General features: G+C 38.6%; 1 protein-coding gene across 2 annotated transcripts in view; it reads left to right on the top strand.

The window, feature by feature from the left end:
• The first annotated feature begins 3,364 nt into the window (after window positions 1-3,364).
• Window positions 3,365-24,525, top strand: part of Pde11 (Phosphodiesterase 11) — a 243,498-nt gene continuing 222,337 nt past the window's right edge. For both annotated transcript variants that reach the window (XM_071586469.1, XM_071586470.1), the window contains exons 1-2: window positions 3,365-3,488; window positions 4,486-4,580. The gene's annotated coding sequence lies outside the window, so the exon portion shown is untranslated. The remainder of the gene's footprint in view (window positions 3,489-4,485; window positions 4,581-24,525) is intronic.

The raw sequence follows: 24,525 nt of genomic DNA, 5'->3' as shown, positions 1-24,525 counted from the left end.
AGATAAAATAATTGGTGTGTGCTTTGCCGATTCATGTCAAATTATATAATACTTTGATGCAGACCTTAATGAATTAAGACCTGTTGAAAATTTTTACTAGTGTAACTTTGAATGACCTGGAAAAACAAGGTTTATATTTACTTTGCCTGCGGTTTGTATGAATATTTTCTGTATTTGTCGGATTTGGGGCATACTTTTTTTACAGGTGTTGGAGTTCTGAAGAGAACAGGAGTTTCAGAAATAACTTTGCAGCTTCCACATAAAATAACTTATTTATTTTCTACTAGTTTCGCTACACTGTAGCATCTTCAGGAACGTACGTTCCTGAAGATGCTACAGTGTAGCGAAACTAGTAGAAAATAAATAAGTTATTTTATGTGGAAGCTGCAAAGTTATTTCTGAAACTCCTGTTCGCAATGGATTTCCACAAAGTCTCGGCCTCAACCATCAGTCACATCAATTCTGAAGAGAAACTTGTATGGCATTGGTGGTCATGATGGCCCTAATGTGCTGAGGCATATGATACATCGAGAGATAAATGGTGTAGAGTGGGAGAAATGATAGTGTGTGGAGATGCCGGTGAGTGACTTTAGTCATAAATTATACACCTGGGGCATTTAATTTGACCGTCTACCAATAATAATGGCTATCAGGCTACATTATTATCATTGAAATATATTAATGTTACAATGAAACTTCCAGCTAAAAAGGGGTGTAAATCGTAGGGATTTTAAAAGATAATAACAGGTCAATTTTCCCTGGAGACACCCATCACCTGATTGCATAAATTTGCATTTTATTTATATAATACTTCATAACTGTTAAAACGGTGACTTTTAGCATTATTTCTACTAGGTCCACTTTTAAATGTATAGTTTTACCTGTATAACCTATATAAAAATTCTTTAGAGGTTGACAGACAGACACTTGGCGAAGGCAGGGTCATTGATGACTCAAATGGAACTATGGAGGGAATACTTTTGGAATGTTTCCATATTTACCATCTGGTTTTGCCTCTGAACTACCCCAGATGCATCCTGGCTTTATTGTATTGGACTGAGGAGGCAAAAATGAGTCCTCAGGAAGGCATTTTATCTCTTGCAGTGAAGCATATGGAGTAAATTGTAAGCATACAGTTATCTCACCAGTTAATGTAGGAAGTATTAGCAGAAGCACTGCCACTATAAGTAAGATAAGTACTTTCACCTGACTTCCAAATGAGGATGATGGAATGCTAATAATGCATCCTACCTTGAAGCTTGTTTTGAATAGGACAGCATATTTGTATTTTTCTAAGGGGACCATTAGTAACACTTCCAGCTGATCCAGATTTTTGTTAGCGTACAGTGGCTTGATATGATTCAAATAAAATGTGGGTACTGTTTGCCAAACATAAAATGTATAAAAACTGTAGTATAGGATTGAAAATCTCCACGTGTCTCTTGTGACAGGTTAAATAAGGTGTGGAACCGCAGATGTTTGGAGGCCGTGCCATCACGTGTCAAATGCATTGAATACAGTCAAGTTTACATGAGAAAGTGTGTGGCCCCTTAATGGTTTCATGTTCCTTGAAATGAAAAATGTTTCAGCAGGAATTTTCTTAGGAGTAACGGAACTGCTGGAACTATGAATGTGAAGACTTTTCTTATAAAAGCTGATGTGAAAGTTATGAAAAATGGCCACATCTGCAAGTTAAATAAAACGAAGTAGTTAAACAAAACCTACCCTATTGGTAGAATAGTAATAATAGCAAAATTTCAACTGTAGATGATGAGATTTATGTATGTTGGAGAAAAGCGACAAATGCCAAGAAAATGCAGCAAATAATTAGGTCTGTGCTCACTTTGCCAAAGCTTTTATTTTTCAAACATTTATAAAATTCGCAAAAGTACACAGAAGACAATGGAAAAGAGGACTGCAAGAGATGTGATATCTGATAGAGTGAAAGCCAACAGTATGTTAACATACAAAATACAGTTTCTCAAACGAGACAGATACCTTATTTGATAAGTAGCTAACTGAGACACTTAGTAACGAGTCAAAACATCGGCACTTATTTACTTAAATATCACTCATTTAACTCAACCCGAAGTCAGAAAGCATACAGAATAGGGCACCAACTTGAAATAAATAGGGTATTATTCGGTAAAAATTCATACTATTTGAAAATAAACGTCCTCAATAAAGAATATTTTAAGAAATAAAGTGCATCTTTGATAAATTCAACATTGTTGATTAAAAGGTACTCGTTGCGTATATATTCCATTACTAGCCCATCAATGCTGCAGTCAACTGTTCTGAATGGTCATGTTGAAACTATTACTCCACGAGTCACTCTGTAGTCATCTAACGCGTAATATTATTATTTTCTCAAGAAGTATTTATTCACCTATATTTTTTCATACTTCACATAGGTTCCGTGTTATTATTTTCGTAATGGTTATTCAATATTTGAAATGAAACAAAGCCTCAAAATATCCGAATAGGATGGTCTATGATGTAGCCTATGGTTCCTGCTTTTGGAATAAATTGACTTAATTAAAAGCTATGTTTAATTATATTGGGAGAAGAGCATTTCGATATCACCTCAGCCAGCAATCATTTCCCTTTGTAAGTCAGTAGTAATTACTGTTGTAAAAAGCATAACTATTAACAGTGGCTTCTCCTACTCTGTATTTGGACCACGCAGTTGGTGGATTATTGGATGATTATCTGAATTGACTTAGAAGTTTTCAAAATTATGCAAAATTAAATCCGAAATTCTCCGCGTTCACATATCCACCAACAAATTTCATACTTCATTTTTAACTTAATATCCGTACGACGGCAGAGAACCGGTTGAAATGAAGATCTTGAGTTAATTAACTGCACCCATTCCAAATCAATGAATTAAGCCAATGATAATGAGTATGTAAGTTTTCACACATGCAAAACCAATGAAGACGCATTACAAAAGTGCTGCGATATATGATCTCATGAAATAGGTTCGATCCCAATGTAATGGACTACGATTATTGATTCAACACTACAGGCGCTTTATAGCATGTGAGCATTTAGCGTGTTAGAGGTCATTAAGATCATGTTTCACCTTGCACTCACTTGCCGTTGTATATCCCAAATTAGTGATAGGATTCTCTTATTAATTACCTCGAAAGAACAGTTCTTTCAATCGTTTTAATGGGTTGTAGAAGGTTTGTTTGTAGTGCTTTTGCCTTCCTCACACGCTCCCTCGCACTACTAATGCGCAGTTGTCAAATCATCGTCCAAGTGAATACTCGACCGTTACCACCGTTACCGTCGTGAACAAGCTTGTAGACAACGGGTTAACGTCGTCGTATGTTTATGCTGTGTACATTCCCGTGTTTCTGTTGTCAGCGTAGAAATTTTATTCATCCAATCGAATAAGAAACGTAGGAAAAGAAGTTTGGCATTGTAAATGGTTCAGGAAGATAAGTTCTTCCAGGCCAGAGTATTGTCTTCCCAAACAGGTGAGAAGTGATTTAATACGAGCCCTTTCGCGTAAGTCTTAACCGTAGTCTGTGTACGCATTTTGAGTATCACGAGGGAAAACTGTATCAGTTATTTGTGGATATTCTTCCCCTTTTGTCGAACGTATTCGGACGAAGAGGAATTTTGTTGTTTATTGCAAGTGTTAGCAAATCAATGTGGTCTAGCGATGCATAATGTTTTACGTTAACTCAGCGACTACTTATGTCATGACATTATTGCACATCATGTAGTTTAAATGCAATAGATTATTCTTCCGAGGTATTCAGTTGAAACCAGTTCTTCAGAACTGTCGTATTTCCAAATTTATAAGGATTGCATTTTATCATGGAAATATGCGGATGCCCATGGAAATTGGTGTAAACGAGCAAATATGAGATAAATCATGGCAATTGGAATCTGCACCTTTTTGTGTAAACATCTGAAAATATTTGGCGGTACTTCTTTTAAATCTTCCGGGTCATGCAGCACACGTCACGATCCCTTCTCAAAACATGCAATCGAATTGTTAATATGCATGTATGTACATAACGAATGTGAAAGTTAAATTTACATTTATTGGTGACCATGTGAATTTGCTGCTGTCCCTTATTTTATTTTGCGCGTAAGAAGGGGTTTTGATTTTGTAATTATATACCTGCCTACTTTTACTCGCGATCGGGGAAAAAATACTTTTGCACGCTTAACCGATGTTATTGTAAATAATATTTTCGTGGCCATTTATATGCAGACTTGGCTTCAATTTTCCCGTAGTAAGTATTAAGTTTAAAAGCTACTAATGACATAATGTATTTTCGTTTTGCGCTCTTTTCGTTTCTTCTTTATCTAAGTAATATATTAACATCAGTTTTCTTGTGCATTTCTTTAGATCTTGTGATTTTTTAATGATTTTTCTCTGGCCTTATGCTGTTTTGTTTCTAGTTTTGATTAGATATAATTAAGTGCAATACCCTCATCATAGTTTAACTTTGATTTCAGCTTCCTAACTTCCCGTCCGCTACAAGGAACACTTTTCTATGAATTCGGTTTTTTGGTGGACTGAGATTTCAATTCTTCGTCTATTGCGGTGCTGGGTAAGTGCATTTTGTTAAATGAACTTTATATTGGTGGAATATTATATTTTCCATTTTTTTCAAGATATGTGATGCCCTCCTTCGAACAGGAGGGTACATGATTCCCTCCTGTTCACTAATTCGGTGCACTAATGTATGCAGATTTTTCTCGAAGTCGCTCAATTTTGGCACCGAAACATTGAAGTTGCCGATTTAAATGGCCTCATCATTGATGCATTATGGGGCCTCTAGTGCGGAATATTACCTTGCTTTAAATTTCTAAAATATCTTGAGATTTCATTATCGTTACGATCGAAAATTACCGGAGTAGAACATATGAACAATTATTGTTATCGAAAGGAAGGTTGAATTAGTTTTCTTGGGTTACAGTCTGCGACGACGTTTGTCGGATTGTATTATGGCATACATTTACACCATACAATTTCAGTTTATTACTAATATGTGAAATAATCGATTAACTATCTTTTAATGTAGTGATAAGACATTGTGCCTCAAATTAGTAATACGTAGAAATTTGTAAAAATATAGTATTAGTTATTTTGAATTATAGATGCAGAAGTTGCTAATTTATGAATGAATATCTATCTTTCGGAACCGTCCGTATACGTTCTGGCTGTGCTAGCTTTATCAAATAGAAATCTCTAACCTCATTTACAACTTATTTCTGTCGCTCGCGGGCAGTACTTAATCAGTGCTCTTTCGCTCTTTGCCCTAAGTCGGCATTATTTCCGACTACGTTCTTCTGATCAGATGTATAGGAAACTTAAGTACATAAAGATTTAGTCTCCGTTCCATTTTCATTGATATAGGTAGAGAAGAAAATAAGGTTTTCAGGTTCGGATGAGTCCATAAAAAATGACTAATTTGACATAAAATTTACATAGGGCAACTCGGGAAAAACGAGCGCAAAGAAGTAGCCATTTATCATGTCTTATCTTACGATCTTGCCCTATGGCCAGTTGATATTCTTTGTGCCGACTTCGTGGACATGAGGTACGAACTCGACGCAGTTGTTATTTTCCATTTATGTTTCGATTACCTCTCTGTTAGCATATTTGGATAAATAATACAGTTCTACTGCGAGGGTATTAATAAATCAGGTGGTAGAATAACTTACCTTTAAACAGGATGCACTGTTTGAAATATGCCAGGACGCGGTACTCTCATTGACGAAGCTTCCTGTCTTTGCGAGTACAATGAAGGAAAACATTAATGCCATAGAGTAATTTTGAAACGTGTATGATGGGTAAGTCTCCCACGCTGAATTAAACCGACTATGTGGTTTATGAATTTGGCGCTCCTGAAGAGATGAGCCCATATAAGGTTCTCCCCGCAAATGGCTTCATGTGAAAGTATAAATATTTACAAAGTTTTAAAATCCTAAAACATTTTATTAATCCCTGAAATTGCGTCGGCATGAAAGATAATGTAGATTCATCGGCGGTAGTACAGCGCCAACAAGAGTATTTTAGAAAAATTAGACTTCTATTTTTCTTCGTTAACTCACAGGTGAGATAGGATAAATGTGTTCGACCTACAGAATGTCAATTGTAATATTTTATTGGAAAACAAAAAGAAGCAGAACAGATTTTGTCTTTAATATAGGCAGGCGATACGGAGAGAAAAGAGTACAGGATTGAGGGGAGAATGTTGGGAAAGCAATGCTGAGGGCGTAAAATAATATACATCTGGGATGGAATCAAGGGAGGCAGAGAGTATTAACAGCTGGAAACGAATTATGGTGGTGTTGAGGCTGTTTTGTATCGAGTTAATGAAGACTCATTAAGTGCAGTGGTCAGTTGTGCCTGAATCGATCATATACCTACCCAAATTCGGTTGAATATTGCTAATTAATAAAACCAATTCCTGGAAAGTAACGATATTCTTGTGAGTCAGTTGACCCAGTCACGCATTCCTCGTTCGCGTTATCGCCATCGATGTGGTGGTTAACGAACGAACAATTTCTCAGTCAATGTAAGCAGGATGTACATCCTGTCGAAAAAGGAGCCATGCTCGCACCATGCGGATTTTTTTATTAACGTGGTGGTAAACAGAAGCATTCCCTGTAACGGTTGATGAACTTTTGTGCAATTCAAAAAACAGGTTTCGATTCACTCCAATGCGCACAATAGGGGCGCACTATAGCCGAAGTTTCCGTCACTCTTTATTTTTGGGGGTGGGTGAAACTGATCACCGACAACTTCCTGAATGTATGAGGACTTGAGGAACTGCCTCTCGTGCCTCTTTTTCTCTCAGTTGAAGGAAGTAAGCGCATAATTGATACTCGTCGGTTGAATAACTCTGTTACTAGTCCATCTTGAATTTAAAGCGTTTGCCCTTAATTGTGGGGATGTAAAGGCATCCTTTCTTTCTCCTGACTTTGACCTTTCTAAAATTGTGAAGTATTTGTTGTCGCAAGTATTCAACCACGCTTCAAGCACTCGGGTGGCTGGGAGCGATATTGCTTCATTTTGTCAGTATTAATTCATCGAGGACTCTTAACTAAATCGAGCGGTTTCTAACCAAGAGCCTTGGGAGAGACGAACACGATATCGTTTATCTTAAATATTTTACTTGTGTGAATGACCATATCGCTTTGCCAAGTTGGCACGCGTGGTTTTGACGTTGCTAGATCATCATTCTAGGGCTACAATGTCAAGTGGTCTAAAGACACTTGAGGGCATGAAATCCATTCGTTGTATGGTTAAGTTCAACGGATGGTGCAGTGTGGGAATGCTGTTTGATGGGAAAATATTTTTCAGGTAATAATAATTTAAATAATTTTGTGATATTTTAATTCCAAAATATTATTTTCTAAATTGCAATTTTTTAAAGTAAATTTGTATGGGTATATTCTTTTCAGTTGAAAAATCAATTTTTTATCTCCCAGAGTCATCACGTCTTGAGGTTAATTAATTGAAAGTATTCGTACAGGTCTCCGCGGTGAATAATGGTCGGTACCTTAGTGCATACTAATCTCTCTTATTTTTATTACTTGTTACACTCAGGGCTGCATATTTTTATCGTTTTACCAGTTATTTTTAATGGTTAAAGCTAAAATTATGTGCAATAACATTGAGATTACTTGATAAATTTTGCTCAAATATTTCCCAGTCATTTTGGACGCATTATTATTGCTTCGCCTTCTCATGTCCCAGCGATTTATTTTCGATCGAGCGTTGCTCGCCACCAAATTCTTCACAGCTTCCATGCTATTTCTTATTTAGGCTACAGCAAAGTCTAGAAATTGCTTTTTTTATTTTGAAGTTGAATTATGTAAGCCAGGTATATTGGGGCAGAAGGGATGATTGTTGCAGGAAATCCAAAGGGGGCAGGAAAGATGGATACAGTGTGTTTTTCTTGGCTATGGAATGTTAAATACTGTGATGGAGGGAATGTCAGGCAAGTGGGAGGAAAGCGATATGCATGCTAGACAGATCGAAGGGAGATGGCAAGTATTCGACATTGAAGAAGGTTTTATTTTGGTGCCAGATGTCGGGCTGTGTTTTGTTAGGAGAGGTAAAAACTCTCTGATGATGTCTCGTTATAACGTTGTGCAGTGTCCATTCAAAACCAACATCAAACGGCGGAATACCAAACATTATAACAATTAAAGCAAACAATTATAAATGTCGAAGAAATGCCGATTTTAAGATCTGGTTGCCCTCTGCTCATGTTTTAACACCATGCTTCCTTGAACGGAAATAAAAGCAAATGTTCCCGTGCGATTACCAAGGGGTCAGGGTCAGTGTTATCAATGCATCAGAGCACAGTGCACCCGTGTCCTCACCATATAATGAGCACGCGATTGTATTATTCGATAACCGGCCGTCAACGCTGAAAATCGCAAAAAAATGCGAGCTCTCCGCGAAAATGTGGGGCCAGAGGGTCGGTCGGTCGCCTTGGAGTCACCTGGGAGGGCGGAATGGAGAGGAGGTTTAAAAATGGCCAAAATATGCGTCACGTGGTCCGTGGATGAGCCCACCGTGGACCACTCAATGCCCACCTGCTTCACCACCTTCAACCTCTCCACGAGGAACTTCAATTACGCGTATTTTACCACGGCTCCTCAGGTCTTCCTGTTCTTCCTTGACATTCTTTCTGCATTATAAATCATAAGCGCCTATTTCCTCAAGAGATAAATTTAATTTCGGAATTGGAACGAGTTCAGCGGAGGGGGGCTAGATTTGTCAAAAATTGCTATGACCAACGCAGTAGCGTAACTACTTTGCTAGAAAATTTAGGCTGGGATTCCCTTACACAGCGGCGTTTACAATATAGATTAAACTTATTAAAAACATTTAAAGATGGGTCCTTTTCCGATGACATCAAGAACATAATGCGAACCCCAACGTATTACGGGCGGAGGGATCACGATAAGAGAGATTAAGATTAGAGAGATTGGCTGCAGGACAGACAGATTTAAATGGTCATTTTTTCCGAGAGCAATAAGAGACCAGAATTCTTGTAATCGGAATCCCCCAGGAGCCGGCTCGACATAATAAGTATTAACCTACAAGGTAGCGACTGCGCAGGGTTATACTATTATATTTATATATATTATTTTTTTTATATATATTTTTTTTGCAGGTTCCCCTTACCTTTCCCCATCCATTTGAAAAACCCTAACCCCCTCATCCCTTACTCTTTCCTCCTGGTGCTGCACCCCCTGCCACACACCTTTTTGGTGGCTTGCAGGGTATTGATGTAGATGTAGATTTCTTTAATACTTAGAGGATTTTGCAAAATATTGAAAGAAACGGTATCTACATCCGGCACAAATATCTATATTTTTGAGACCTATGTTTTGATTATTCGGACAGTGTATATAATATGAATATTAGGGTAGCGTGGAATGAGAGAGAAAGGATAAGTAAGTTAGGGGACGAACAATAAACTTTATTATCAGAGATCGTGAAAGTCGTCAGTCAAATAGTTAATGTAAATAGGTGAGAAATGAAATAGAATTAGGAAAACAATATGGAGATTAGTTCATGAATTCAAAGGAAGGGACCAAGGCTTTAGTTAGCAACGAGGAGTGGAACGGGAGTAAAAGTTATTTGACTCACATTGTGTTTCGTTGTAGTGAGAGCAATTTCTAATTGTTCGAGGGTCTAATGTGGCACATTTATCTAGGTTGTAGCGCCGTTAGGCAAAGCTCACCGTAATGCTCGTCTTCAGTCATGTTTTTTTTAATTTGAGACTCCGAATCCGCTTTTGGTTTATACTTTTTATGTTCGTCCACAATAATAGTAATTGATTATAGTGTTGCCTACCAGGTTGGAATATGCAACTGGGAGCATAAAGACCTTATCTTACAAAATATTGCATATTAGGAGCTTGAACCAGAAAAATAATAACGTTGGGATTGATTGTATTAAGTCCCCTAAATAATCTACGAGGGATATCGTTAACTTTTATCATTACTAAAAGTAACCGAGTTAGAATCTTAATTTGTAATTGTTATTCTTAAAACTTCTCTATATAGTCACCATCGAGAGTTGTACATTTCTCCCAGCGTTTGTTGACTTTCGAATGCCGTCATTGTTGAACTCAGCAGATTGCGTCGAAAACCATTGTTCCACTTCTTCAATGACGCCTTTTCTGCTGTTAAATCTCTGACCCCGCAATGGATTTTCGAGTTCTGGGAATAAGAAAAAGTCGCCTGAGGCAAGATCGGGGAATAGGGCGGATGTGGGAAAATTTCAAAGCCACATCGCTTTGATTGGTGGTCGCGATTGCCGGTCGTGCTGTGTTTTCTTCTGAAAATGACTCAGTAGGGGTGGAACCCAGCGTGTGGATACCTTTGACATGTGCAGTTCTTCGTGAATAATTTTCCACTCCTTGCCGAACTAAGATCAGTCTCGTTCTTGATCATTTGGGTGGTTTCTTTTTGGGCTAATAGGATAGAGTTCTCCACTTGCATCTTCCGTGAGTGATGGTCTTCCACTTCTTGGATCGTCTGTGAGGGACATGTGGCTAGTTTGAAAATTAATTTCCCACCTCACAACTGTGTCATATGAGGGGCTATTATTTCCTTAAACGGACAACATTTCATCATAGATTTACCGGCCACTCTAACATTTCAAATGGAGGAACTTCATCACACTGCGAGCCTCTTATCTTCTCCATGCTGCGACTCATCTCAGTCTGCGGCTTCCGGAAAAAAACAATCAACATTAATGACTGTAATTTTCATCATTTTGTACATAAGGAACAATTAATGTGCAAGATAAATTTTATCGAGATATCTTAGTTATTTATTAGTAACAATCACTTAAAAACGATACCCCCTAATCCCAATACCCAATCCCGAATCCCAAATCTATCAATATTGATACCCCCTCGCATTAAAAAAGAGAATTGGAAAAATACTTGAAATTCTATTTTTTTGTATTCCAAATTCCTGCATTATTATGTTGTAGCCGATGAGTGTGTGATTTTCTTATCCTGCTTTTACATGCATTATCTAATGTTGTGGTTTTTGGTTTTATTGCTATACCCGCCACGCTAGCTGTAGCTTCTTCAAAAAGGTTCGGGAACCTCAAGATTTTGTTTTATGCGGAACATAAATGTACTTCCCTTTTCTCTTGTACCTTTGCGATTGCTTATCATACAAATACCGCAGACTTTTCACTCGTGCATACGCCATAAATTTTATTTTTCTAGTACATGATGTTACTGTGCGTTCTAAGTTCTCAGATTAGACACATTTGTGTGGGAGTAGAGGTGTAAGGTGTAAGTTTTTTCAGTCGGTCAACGGCTCGTACGTGACAGGTTTCATTGCCGCTATTATAGTTCATTATTAAATTTTTCAGTTAGCTAGTTATGAAATAAGATAATAGCTTTAATAACATAACAGCTTTAAAAAAAGAGGATGGAACATTAATCGCTGACGATAAGGAAAAGGCTAATGCGTTTAATAATTGGTATGCAAATGTATTTAAGGCTATGGTAAATAAAAAGGATTCTGTAGATACATCTCTGAGTCAACAAGGAGGCGAAAAAATACTAAATACCAAAAGTATTAAAACGACGAGCGCAGAAATTTATAAAAAATTATGAAAATGAGGGCAAATAAATCAAAAGGGCCAGATGCTATCTCAATTGACTTGCTTATATTGGGTGGTAGTGTAGTTTCAAATTATATAAATCATTTATTCAATGTTACCTTAAACAATAATGCCCTGCCAAATGCTTGGAAGGAGGCATATGTTACGCCAATTTTCAAAGGAGGAGATAAGGCACTAGTTGATAATTATTGACCGGTAAGCTTGACATCAGTTGTATGCAAGATATTAGAAAAGATAATGGCTGGTTATCTCTGGGATTTGTGGGAGAGTGAGAATTGGTTGTATAGTCGCCAATACGGTTTTAGAAAAGGGCACTCTTGCGAAACTCAGCTATTAGGGTTCTGCCAAGAAATGTTCGACTCTATGGCTGCGGGAATAGAAGTGGATGCTATAATAGTCGAACCTGCCAACAGCCTTTGACAAAGTTGACCACGATCGCTTAATGCTTAAGATGGGCCAATTGCCACTACACACAGATGGAAGAGTAATCTCTTGGGTCAAAAATTTCATGGAATGTCGAAATCAAAGGGTCAAATTAGAAGTGTATTCTGAAAAAACAAGGGTAACATCGGGAGTCCCACAAGGAAGCGTACTTGGCCCGCTCTTGTTTTTAATCTATATAAATGATCTCCCAGTAAATATTAATTCTCAGATAAGACTTTTTGCAGACGACTGTATTATCTACAGGAAAGCCGAAAATGACAGAGACCGTGACAAACTTCAAAGGGACATACATAAAATGGCGGTTTGGGTGACAAAAAATGGGATGGATATTAATGTTAGCAAATGCAAATCCATCACTTTTAGCAGCAAGGTAAATGGAAACAATAGAGAATATAAATTCTAAGAAAATGTCATTCTTAGAAATGATACTTGCTAATACTTAGGTGTATATTAAACTAAGGACTTAGGGTGGGGGCTAAACGTGGAGTACATCTTTAAGAAAGCTTTCAAAACTCTTCATTGGGTGATGAGGAACCTCAAAGGGAGCGTTAGAGCAACCAAGGAGAAGGCGCATCAGACCCTAGTAAGACTAATTTTAGAGTACGCTTCTCTTGTATGGGACCCTCATGAAGAAGGTCATATCAATAAACTGGAAAAGGTACAAAGAAAGGCTGCCCGATATGTACTGGGGAAGCATGGGAGGATGGAGAGTGTCTGACATGCTAGAAACGCTGGGCTGGGAACCTCTACAAACTAGAAGGAAAGTAAGCTGACTTTGTGGAATGTTCCGCATTCTGAAGGGGGAGAAAGCTTGGGCAGATCTTAGGAAAGAGGCGGGGAACCCAAATTTTATAGGGAGAAATGATCACAAATTAAAGGTAAAATGCCGGGGACAGAGAACAAATAAAAACATTTTCTTTTCTAAATAGAATAATTGTTGATTGGAACACATTACCTGCAAAAATATTCGAGCCCTTTCCTAATAGAGTGTATACTTTTAAGAATAGATGTAAGGAATATATGTAATAATTTGGTTGATGCGTGGTGTATTGTATTGTATGTAATAATTTTTTTTTTTAATTTATCTTTTTTTCTTGCTGATTAATGGATGTAAATGGGATGAGGATTCGCTTGTTTTGTTAAAGAGATTTGTGCTTTGAAGTCTGATTTTATCTATTATCTTTTGCGATTATTTGGGACTTGTGTGCCACCTGACACTGTCTATCAGCACATGTGTATTTTTAATAATAATAATAATAATAACTAATTGTTAAAATTAAGAGACCGTATTTTGAGCATTTACTTAGTGTTGAATGCGAAACAATGGGCTATCACATTGTCACTTAAAAAATGTCGTCGGTGTACAGTTCTATTGCTTACATCTCATACCAGCGAATATTATGCTAACTCATGGTGATTGTATGACTGTAAAAGATTGAGAAATGAAAAAAGAGAGAAAAAGCATAAAATATTCTTAATAAACGACTTTAATGGCGTTTATTAAATTCTTACAATAATTAAGTGCCAATTTCGTCGAGGATGTCGATTGGTTTTTGAGTTTGGTTAGACTATAGGAAACTTCCTAAAGTGGAACACAGCAATATTGCATGACTAACTCTCAGCTTAGTCCTGATTAAAAGTTTCATCTTGAAACTATATAAACTGGGTGTGAACAGAATAAGGTCCTGAATGAGAGTCATAATACACTTTTTATTCTAATCATATTGTTAAAACTAAAAGTGATATTTAGCAACTTACGGAAATATTCTGAGAACAATACCCAGTGTCTGTCCTTTTCCGCCCTATGGTGGCTTTAATTCTGCATGATAACATGGGAGGTGCCTCTATGACGGAGAAGTAATAGGCACATAAAAATTGGAGTGAGGTTTTGTTATGCTAGTTATATTAGTTACGTTAATTCAACAGCTCACCCGAATATCAGCTATGATTAAAGTTTAAAATAGTATTAAATTATTATAATTAAAGTAAAATTGAAAACATGTTCAATCATGATACACGTACAATGTGTTAAAGCTTTTATGTATATTCATTCAATAAAATACCAAAATATCAGCTGTAATTTAAATTCAGCGCTAATTATGCTACATTGAATTTATTTTCTGCAACTGAAGAGTGTTTATGCGGTTTCAATTATTGCCTAAACTAACCCGAGAGCCTTGCGGTGCCTACAGTGAAGATTTTACCTTCGGAAAAACTCACGTTGCGACTGAGCGGACTGAGTTACAGTACTGAGGACGGGGACTAGTGAAGAGAGAGATTTTACAACAATCATTCATGTGATAAAAAGTAAACAAATAGTTGACCCTCGACCCCAGGGCCTGTTTTCCTTGGATTGATGGACACTCCTTCCTACTGCCCGCAGTTCCTTCGAATCTCAGCTCTTCGCTTCGGTGGTTAAGGCTGCGTTCTCCGCTATCCATCGCCGGTGTGGCTACCAAGATATCCTCGGAGCTTGGTTTCCTCGTCCCAGCCCCCCTCCGTCTCTCCGCTCTATCGGCCAACCGCGATTACGAATAGTTTTCTAATCGAGCAATTTTTCCTCCGTTAAGTCAGCGAAATTAAGAGAATTTGAATCACACCAGTAGCCAGAAAATACAAAGATCGAGTCCCGGGTAGTACTAAATACCAATACCCGCCTCTTCGAGGTATTGCTTTCTTTTCCGATCGAAACCTAATATTGAAGTGATTTTTGTATGGCAGCGTTCGGATATGAAACTACCCTGCAGTAGTTGAATGGCCATGGGTGTGACATAGTTTATGTACCATAATAGGCTGCTGTATAAAAATATACTTCATGATTCTTCATAAGAATAAAAAATTTCAGATTTCAAAGGGAGTAATTAGGTAATGCAAGGCATTGTGTGTTCTTATTTTCGAATTTTCTGACCGGAATTGACTTGAATCTGACACAATTTCAGGAACGCTTTTTTCGTCATTCTCAAGTGACGTTGTTATTTTTACGCAGAATTACTGTGATACTTGCGTAAACCATTACAAATGAATGGTTGAAGGAGTTAAGGAATAGATTTTTTGAGAAACAATCTCTGTTTGCGATGCGATGAGTCGAAAATTATGAAATGAGACGGAAAATCGACTTGTAGCACGGAAAGTTTTGGAACGTACGACATTAAAACGCATGCGAAAGCGGTGGTCATCTTCATCATGCTTATCGCCATCGACGTATTAAGATTTTCTTGTGATATCTCAGGTCCATTGTGAGAACTGCTGCATCTGAGACATCACTAGTTATCGAAGTCATTACTGTACTTGGTATTAAGCTTCTGTAGGCTTAAGGCTGTATAAGGTTTTCGCATCACAATAAATGGCCATTAGACCTGTGGCCTGTGCTGATTACATGTGTAGAGAGAGGTTTTCTATATTTTTAGGTTAACGCGTAAGTGTTTCGAGTGGTTTTTGTGATTTCTTGGAAAATCAGCATCAAGTTTCCGGCGGCGCATTGCCTTTACTTGCAACATGTTATTAACAATACAAAGCCATAAACACAGTTATTAATCCGAAGATCGGTTTGATAGCTGAGGGTAGTTATAACTACTATGGAAGCTATCCAACTACTCATGGAACACACCAATTACTCCCTCTATACTCATAAAAGCAACATTTTGCAACCTGGAGGTCGGTTCAGTAGGTGATGGCTGGGTTCGCCCACTACTAAGTCCGAAGGCGTGTGCTCACGTTTTCACATACAGAGAAGACCTGCATGAGGGAAGGGTGGCCAGGTGGGGCTCCCCTCCCTTCGGCATGATCTGGTATCTGAAGAATCATACTTTCGGGTGAAGCTGAGCATGCCCAGAGGCGTGCTCGGGGATCGAACCTGGGCCCTCCGGTCAGTAGTTCCACGCTCTACCTCTGGACTACTACGTCCCCTAACATGTAATTAACACACTTAATTTCCCAATGAATTGGACAGGAAGCTTGATGTGATGACATTCATCATTACCCTCGCGTTTTTACTTGGAAGTTCAACGTTCGAACTCAAGCCTTTTCGTTGTTTCACTTTTGCTTTATTTTTACATGATTCGAACCCAGATCTTTTGATCTGGGTTCGAATCCCAGTCAAGGCGAATGATTTTTACACTCTGAAACTGTTGCATTGAAATGCACATTAGCGGATGACTCCGTTAAAAGTTACTGTTGCGGCATCTCCCGCAGTTTCTTTGGAATGAGTATTGCTTATCAAGTCATTATTTTTGATTGATCCCTCAACAGCTAACCTCATGAACCAATTTTGTGTTGCCGATTTTGGATTTTCTTAAACTATGTAAAATGTGGCAAAATTACTTTAACTTACCAGAACCTAAGTTACTCTTTAGAAACAAAATGTTTTTGTGAAAGTAGTGCTAAAACAAAGTAAAAATTCCTAGAATGTGGAGATGAGTATCCACCTACGAGTACAAACTGCACACGTTCGAATTGAGATACTTTTTCTGTATCCAACAATATGTGTACAACACACTTAAGTTTGTAGTGTTTTTGGTGTATGGCTCAGTTTGTAGCCGGGTGTACTTAGCTTTAACTTTATCATAGCTTTATTTAGCTTTATCTGTAACTATTACCGTCGTTGGCCATGGTTGAGAACCCAAAGACAACGGAGTTTGCGAATGAGGAAACGTTTCCTATGAAGATTATTGGATTTGAGTGTCATTTATTTGCTGCATTTTAAGTTGAGGTTATTGCCGGAGGCATTGATGCAAAATCGGTTTCATTAATTGTTGAGAGCCCTCTTTCAGTGAAGAAAATATACGTTCGTTAATATAAATGCGTTACAAAAATGCATTTAATGGCTGAGTCGCTTTATCTGCGTAGTATTATTTGTTTCTTGTGGGAGGCTTCTTATTTTCAACATTGAACCTAGGGAGACAGGTGTAACGGGTCCGCAATCTGTTTGACCGCGATATGTTTTCATTGTTGTAGGTTACTTGAACCATTTGATAAGAGATATTGTAGTTGTATCGTTACGAGGGTTTGTATTTATATTTTCAGCCGAATAATGAAAAGACAGTAATATATCGTTGAAATTGCTTCGTTGTTTTTAGAAGTATTGTCCATGATAATCAATACACTTTTGCATGCGCTCGAACAAATTGTCGTAACACTTTTTCCACTCCGATTGAGGTACCTCCAAAACATGGTTTTTGAATGCATCAACGACTTCTTAAGGTGCCGAAAAACGTTGGCCACGCAATTTTTTCCTGAGAAACGGGAATACAAAGGAGTCCTTTGGTTTTAAATCAGGGCTGTACGGAGGATGTCCCACGAATTCGACGTTTTGGCCAATCAAATAGGAAGTTGTTTCAGCCGATCTGTGAGAGCTTGAATTGTCATGATGAAGAATGATACTTCGTTGCCACTTCTTTTTCAGTATTTCACCAAGCACTTCTGGCAAACAAATATTCGCGTACCATGCAGAATTCACGGTTCTACTTTGCTCTAATGGTACGGTGGCCACATGCCCAGTTATTCCGAAGAAAAAAGGCGATCGTTTGCTTCGATGTGCTTCGTGCTCGAATCACTTTTGTCGGATTTGGCTCGTCTTGGAAGACCTATACAGTGGATTGCTGTTTTGTTTCGGGATCATGCGCATTTATCCAAGATTCGTCGCCTGTGTAGATGTTATACACAGCTTTTGATGCACCGCGATTGTATTTGTTGAGCATTTCTTTGCACCAATTGAGACGAGCATCTTTTTGAGCTTTTGTTAAATTATCCGACATCCAACGCGAACAAATATTTCCATAGCTAAATGATGATGCAATATTTTATTTATGCTTGTCATACTAATCCCCAAGGACGCCTCAATCTCATGATAATTCACATGACGATCATCCTTTACTAGTTCTCGCACAACATCAATGCTTTCTGGCACAACAACTGATTTCGGACAACTTTCACGACTTTCGTCGCTGAGCGAACGGCGGCCATGGTGGAATTCGTTATACCAGCGTGTCACAGTGGCAAAGGATGGAGCTTCATCGCCAAAAGAGGAAGTAAGTTGATCGATCCACTCATGTCTTGATAATCCACGTCGAAAGTCGTACAAAATCATCGCACGAAAGTGTTCACGAGTTAACTCCATTTTTCCGGTGAGACAAAACAAACGAGTCACTGTAGTCAACACAAGGTATGATCGAACGATAAAATGTTCTGAATAAAGTGGGTAGGGGTCAAACTTTCTGATGGGAACGTCAGAGGGCACCTAGAGCACTTAGTGTTGTCAAGGCTCAAAATATAAATGGCAACTCTCCACTTGTGTTGAAGGTGTTTTTAAAATCATACTAAAAAGCAGTAAAGGTGTTATACTGACCCAATTTTTTGTATTACCAATAGCGCATTGTGTATGGAAACATTATTATATATATATATACTACCTTGATCAAAAAGTTCCCGGAATAACCACCGTGTGGCGCTCCCATCGTTCCGATTTGAGTTCTGTTTTTTTTGTTAAATTGGTACATCTGTTGTTGATATTCCCTTTAAATCTTAGTGTCATAACTTGACATTTGCAAAAGTTACGTAGCCAAGAGTACATCTATCTCTGTGTGTGTTGGCGATTTTTTACAATTTCAGAAATGGATTTAAATTTGCAACAACGAACTTGTATTAAATTTTGCGTAAAAAACGGATTTAGTGGCGCACGGACGTTGGAAATGTTGGAAAAGTGTTTCGGCAACGATTCTCTAAAAAAACGGTCGTTTACCAGTGGCACGAGCGGTTCAGAAGTGGTCGTGAGTCAATCGAAGATGATGAACGCAGTGGCAGACCATCGACATCGAAAGTCGGTGAAAAAATTGATAAAGTAAAAGAAATGTTGGTCAATAACCGCAAATTAACCATCAGAGAAATAGCGGAGGACTTGAACATTGCCTATGGATCCGCCCGAGACATTGTGGTTAATGATTTGGGTTTCCGTCGTGTAGCAGCAAAGTACCTCAATTTCATGCAAAAAAGAGACCGTGTTGACGTCGCAAAAGACATGATTTGCGAGGCTGAATCCGATCCCACATTCATCAAAAGGATCATTACTGGAGACGAGACGTGGGTTTATGAGTACGACACGCAATCCAGACATCAGGCAAGTGAATGGCGTTCACCAAATGAGCCGAGACCAAAAAAACCACGTCGTTTTCAGTCAAAAAAGAAGGCAATGCTGACGGTTTTCATGGATTACAACGGTGTAGTGCATCATGAATTTTTGCCAGAAGGCCAGACAGTAAACAAAGAGTATTATTTGGGCGTTATGAGACGTTTGCGTGAAGCAATTCGCCGAAAGAGACCAGAAATGTGGGCAGAAAACTCGTGGATTTTGCACCATGATAACGCACCGTCGCACAGTGCTATCATTATTCGTAATTTTTTGACGAAAAATGCAACAAATACCATCCAACAGCCACCGAATTCACCTGATTTGGCTCCCTGTGACTTCTTTCTGTTCAATCGAGTTAAAAAACCATTACGGGGAACGCGTTTTAGCAGCCGAGAGGAAGTAATGGAAAAATCGCAGGAAGCACTGATGGACATACCGAAAACCGAATATAAAAAATGTTTCGAGGATTGGATCAAGCGCTGGCATAAGTGTGTTGCAGTCGATGGGGATTACTTTGAAGGGGACAATATAGATTTAGATGAATAAACTTGTATTTTTAATTTTCTGAATAAATTCCGGGAAATTTTTGATCAAGGTAGTATATATGTATATATATATATATATATATATATATATATATATATATATATATATATATATATATATAAACTTGGACAGCAACAAAAAAAAGAACACTCACACGGTTATATATATGCATATATATGTGTGTGTATATATATATATACACACACACGAGGTCGGTTCTACAAGTACCCGTGTTAGAAATGAAGAAAACATTTTTTTATTTTTCAACATAGTCCCCTGTTTAGAAAGATACACTTCTCCCAACGTTCCGGCCATTGTTTAACCCCTCCGAAAAATAGGATTTGTCGAACGCTCCAAAATACACCTCTGTCTCGACGATAACGTCCTTGCTTGAGCTAAATTTTTGCCCGCGAGCTATTTCTTCATGTAAGGGAATAAGAAAAAGTCGCAGGGAGCCAGATCGGGTGAATACGGGGGTTGCGGCAGCGATTCATGACGTAGTTCATGCAGTTTGATGGCGACAACTCTGTATCAGCTTGTTGTCCACCGTGAGCAATCGCGGCACCCATCGGGTCGACAATTTTTTCATCGCCAACTTACCATGTAAAATATTAATTGCTGTTCCGGTGGACACACCCACGACCTCTGCTACTTCGCGCACTTTCGTTCGCCGATCAGCGAGAATCATGGCGTGGACCTTTTGAATGATTTCCTTGATATTAAATGAATGAAAAACTCCAATAGCCGTAAACAGTTTACCTTTCTAAACAAAGTACAAATGAAATTAGTTGGCAAACGCCACAAGTCATGAAGGGTTAAAAGGAAAAAGGAAAGGGATAAGAAAGGTATATATAGATTTCCTAGGAAACCACGTCCTGGTCCCTTCTCCTCAAAAACAGATGTTCGTCCACGTTTAAATGCGTTGAACCAATATCTGACTGTGGTTATAGTTGGCGAAGTGTCCCCATCAACAGCATCCAAGTTTGCTTTAATCTCCTCACATTTCTTCCCATCTATAAACAAAAAGCGAATCTACATCTACATCTACCTAATGCCCCGCAAGCAGCCGCAAGGGCGTGTGGCGAGGGGTGTTAAGACACCACCCGTAATTTAGAAAAGAAAAAAAAAACCGCATGCAAGAACCACAAATTCATACATCCACAAAAAAACATGGCATATGTTCATGCAAGAACACTTATACCCAACACACATGCAAACACTCAAACTACCAACTAACATATACATGCACCTGAAAGTATACCTAGCATCTTTGCAATGTTTAATTTTGTTCGGACTTGAAAATTCAATGCTTTTAATATTTGTAAAGTGACTTCAGTTTTTTACTCTTATGATTTCTGATTTTTCGGCGAAAAAATGAGTATTTGTTGGTATCTGTAGTGGAATCTATCTCCCTTATTTTATCTATGTGGTCTGATCTACGTACGTAGTGTGGGGCCATTATAATTCCTTCAGTGTCATAGATAACTCGTATGTTCTGAACCTTTCTAAAAGTCTAAGCCTCGCTTGTTCTCTCCGCACTTCAAGTGGTTCCCAGCCTAAATCCCCTAATAGACCTGTCACACTTGTGTTTTTATCATAACAATTTTTAACGAATCTAGCGAATTTTCTCTGGACTTGATCTAATTCTTTTTGGCAATTTTGCTCTCAAGGATCCCAAATACTTACGGCATATTCCAAATGAGGTCTAACTAGAGCAAAATAACACCTCTCTTTAACTTTTTCATTACATTTCCTCACCCCGTTTGATGAAGCCAAGTTCATTTAAAGCTGATCCGCATATTGTCCTGATATGTGCTCCCGATGAAAGGCGTGGTGTTAGAACAACCCCCAAATATTTAACTCAATTGGTCGTAGTCAATACTGAAGCCTCTATTTTGTAGTTTATATCTTGTTCGTCGCTTCCTTTGTTCCAAAATTACAAAACTGCGCATTTATCTATATTAAGTGTTAATCCCCATTTATTGCACTATTCCGAGATATTGTCTAATTCTCTAGAGAGTAGTTCGCAATCTAGTTGGCACCTTATTTCCCTTTATACCACCGTGTCGTCAGCAAATAACCTCAGATTGCTACCAACGTGTATGCTTAAGTCGTTAATGTATATTAAGAACAGAAGATACCCTATTACACTTCCCTGGGGGACGCCCGAAGTTACATCTCTACAAGTTGAGAACAACCCATCTATGAATACTATTTGTTTGCGATTTGACAAGAAGTCTCTAATCCAATTAATTATTTCCTCATTGATTCCATAGATTTAAGATGTAACAGTTTATTGGGTGGGAATTTGTCGAAGGCTTTTTTGAAATCCAGGAATACTGCATCGACTTGTGTGTTGTTTTCTCCCGATCTAAGTATATTGTGAATGAAGAGACCAAGTTGTGTTTCGCAAGATCTGCTTTTCCTAAATCCGTGCTGGTTGTGGATTAGTATTTTCCTACCATCAAAAAATCTAATAATGTTAGTTGCAGTAATGTGTTCCAATATTTTACTAGAGATCGATGTTAAAGAAATGGGTCGGTAATTGGTTGGTTTATCCCTATCACCGCCTCCGAATAACCGAACGATGCTGCCCTTTTTACATCTTAGCGAAAATCACGAAACGCGTCTTACTCCAATGGCTGCCAAATCCAAACTAACCTTAAAATTAGTCTGAAATTTGTTTCACCGTCGTTTGATAGATGGCAGCACCGTTGATAACGTAAACTTCCCTCAGGAACGCCCTTTGTCGTCAAACACGGGTACTTATTGAACCGCCCCGCCCTCGTGTGTGTGTGTGTGTGCGTGTGTGTGTGTATATATATATATATATATATATATATATATATATATATATATATATATATATATATATATATTTATTTATTTATTTATATATATATTTTGATATACCACGCAGCTAAAGTTGTTCTCAGGATCATAAACAAAAGGATAGAGAGTAGGGCAAGTGATTACTTAGGGGATGATCAGTTTGGGTTTAGGAAGGGGAGAGGTACGCGTGATGCCATTGCAGTTATGAGATTATTAATCGAGAGGAATATAGAACACAACCAGGAGGTATTTGCCTGTTTCTTAGATTTCGAAAAAGCGTTTGATAGAGTGAATTGGGAAAAATAATGAGTATATTGCAGAAAATAGGAATAGATTGGAGGGAAAGGAGGCTAATCCGCAACCTGTACATGTCTCAGACTGATAACTGCTGTCTCAGCTTATAACTGCTATCGTTGATATCCCTTTCTTACTTCCCGATAAAGATTTAACTTTGCTGTACAGCGCCCCGATTTCACCCTTCCTCTGCAGACTTTCCATATCCTCGCTCTGCGTCTTCCACCATGCTTCTTTTGCTTTATATGTTGCCCGCCTCAATGTATTGTTTAATTCTTTGTACTTCATTTTGCCTAATTCTGTATTTACCCTCTTCCATTTTCGCCGCTCATCCATCTTTGTAATCATCTCATCCGTGATCCATGGTTTCCTTGTCCTTTTAGCGTAAACGGTTCCAATAGTGTCTTTTGCGGCTTTAGACAACCCTTTCTTGAAACTTTCCCATTTTTCTTCGATAGTACTAAGCCCTTTACCATCCTCCATGATTTCCTCTACCGCCTGTTTGTATTCCTTCCTTTTCAAACCATTTAGTGCTTCTACATTCCATTTTCTAACTCGCCGCCCCTGCCTTATCTTTATGAAACGGACGCTGCATTTCATAACAACTAAATTGTGGTCAGAGACCGCATCTGCTCCTGGGAAGCTGTGCAAATTTATCACACTGTTCTTAAACCTGTGTCTAACCAGGATATAATCTAGCTGATACCTTTCTGAGTCACCTGGCATTTTCCATGTATACCTGCATCTTTTGTGGTGTCTAAACCAAGTGTTGGTGATGACTAACCCCTGTCTCCTGTAGAACTCAACTCCTTTCTCCCCGCGGTCATTCCTCGTGCCTAAACCGTAGTCTCCCACCCCATCACCATCTCTTCCTTCGCCTACCGTCGCATTCCAATCTCCCATCACTATTAAATGTTTCCCTGCAGGAACACACGCGATCATGTCCTCTAACTGATCGTATATCCTATCGACCTCTTCTTCCTTATGGTCGCTCGGTGGCATGTATACCTGAATAATAACCAAGTTTGTCGGTTCTGCTTTTATCTCTATCAGTAATAATCTATCCGTTACCTGCTCTATGTTGACTACGCTTCTTCCTACCTCTTTATTTAATACTGTGGCAACCCCTTGTTGGCTCTCATCCCCGCCGCTGTATATTATTCTATAATTCTCACTCCAGTAATCCCCGCTATCCTTCATCTCACCTCGCATAGACCTAAAATATCTATTTTTCCCCTTTCCATCTCTCGCGTAACAATCTCCAATTTCCCTGTCCTCATCATTGTCCTAACATTCCACGTTCCTATTCTAACTAATTTGGTCTTCTTCACCTGCGTCCTCTGTCCTGCTGCTGCTGGTTTTCCCTTGCAAGGGTTTCGTGGGATGACGACCGCGGAAGCCTTGCCTCCCCCGCTGCGGGGCACGACACACGGCCGATTGGCCCGAGCCCCGTAGTTGCCAGGACTCAAAATATCTGTATAGTCCATCTTGTTAATCTTGGGAATGATAATTGAGGTGGTTTCCCGTTGGGTTCCTCAATAGTGTTTTTAACGTGACACCATCACTTACTGGCCGCCCCACTGGGGTCAGACGCCATTGCAGCCGCCTCACTGAGGAACAGACGCTGCCTGGA

The sequence above is a fragment of the Hetaerina americana genome, unplaced genomic scaffold, assembly GCF_022747635.1.
Source record: "Hetaerina americana unplaced genomic scaffold, ioHetAmer1.1.p SCAF_23, whole genome shotgun sequence".
NCBI classification, from domain to species: domain Eukaryota; kingdom Metazoa; phylum Arthropoda; class Insecta; order Odonata; family Calopterygidae; genus Hetaerina; species Hetaerina americana.
The sequence above is the reverse complement of the archived record's forward strand: the minus strand, read 5'-3'. Positions and strand labels throughout refer to the sequence as shown.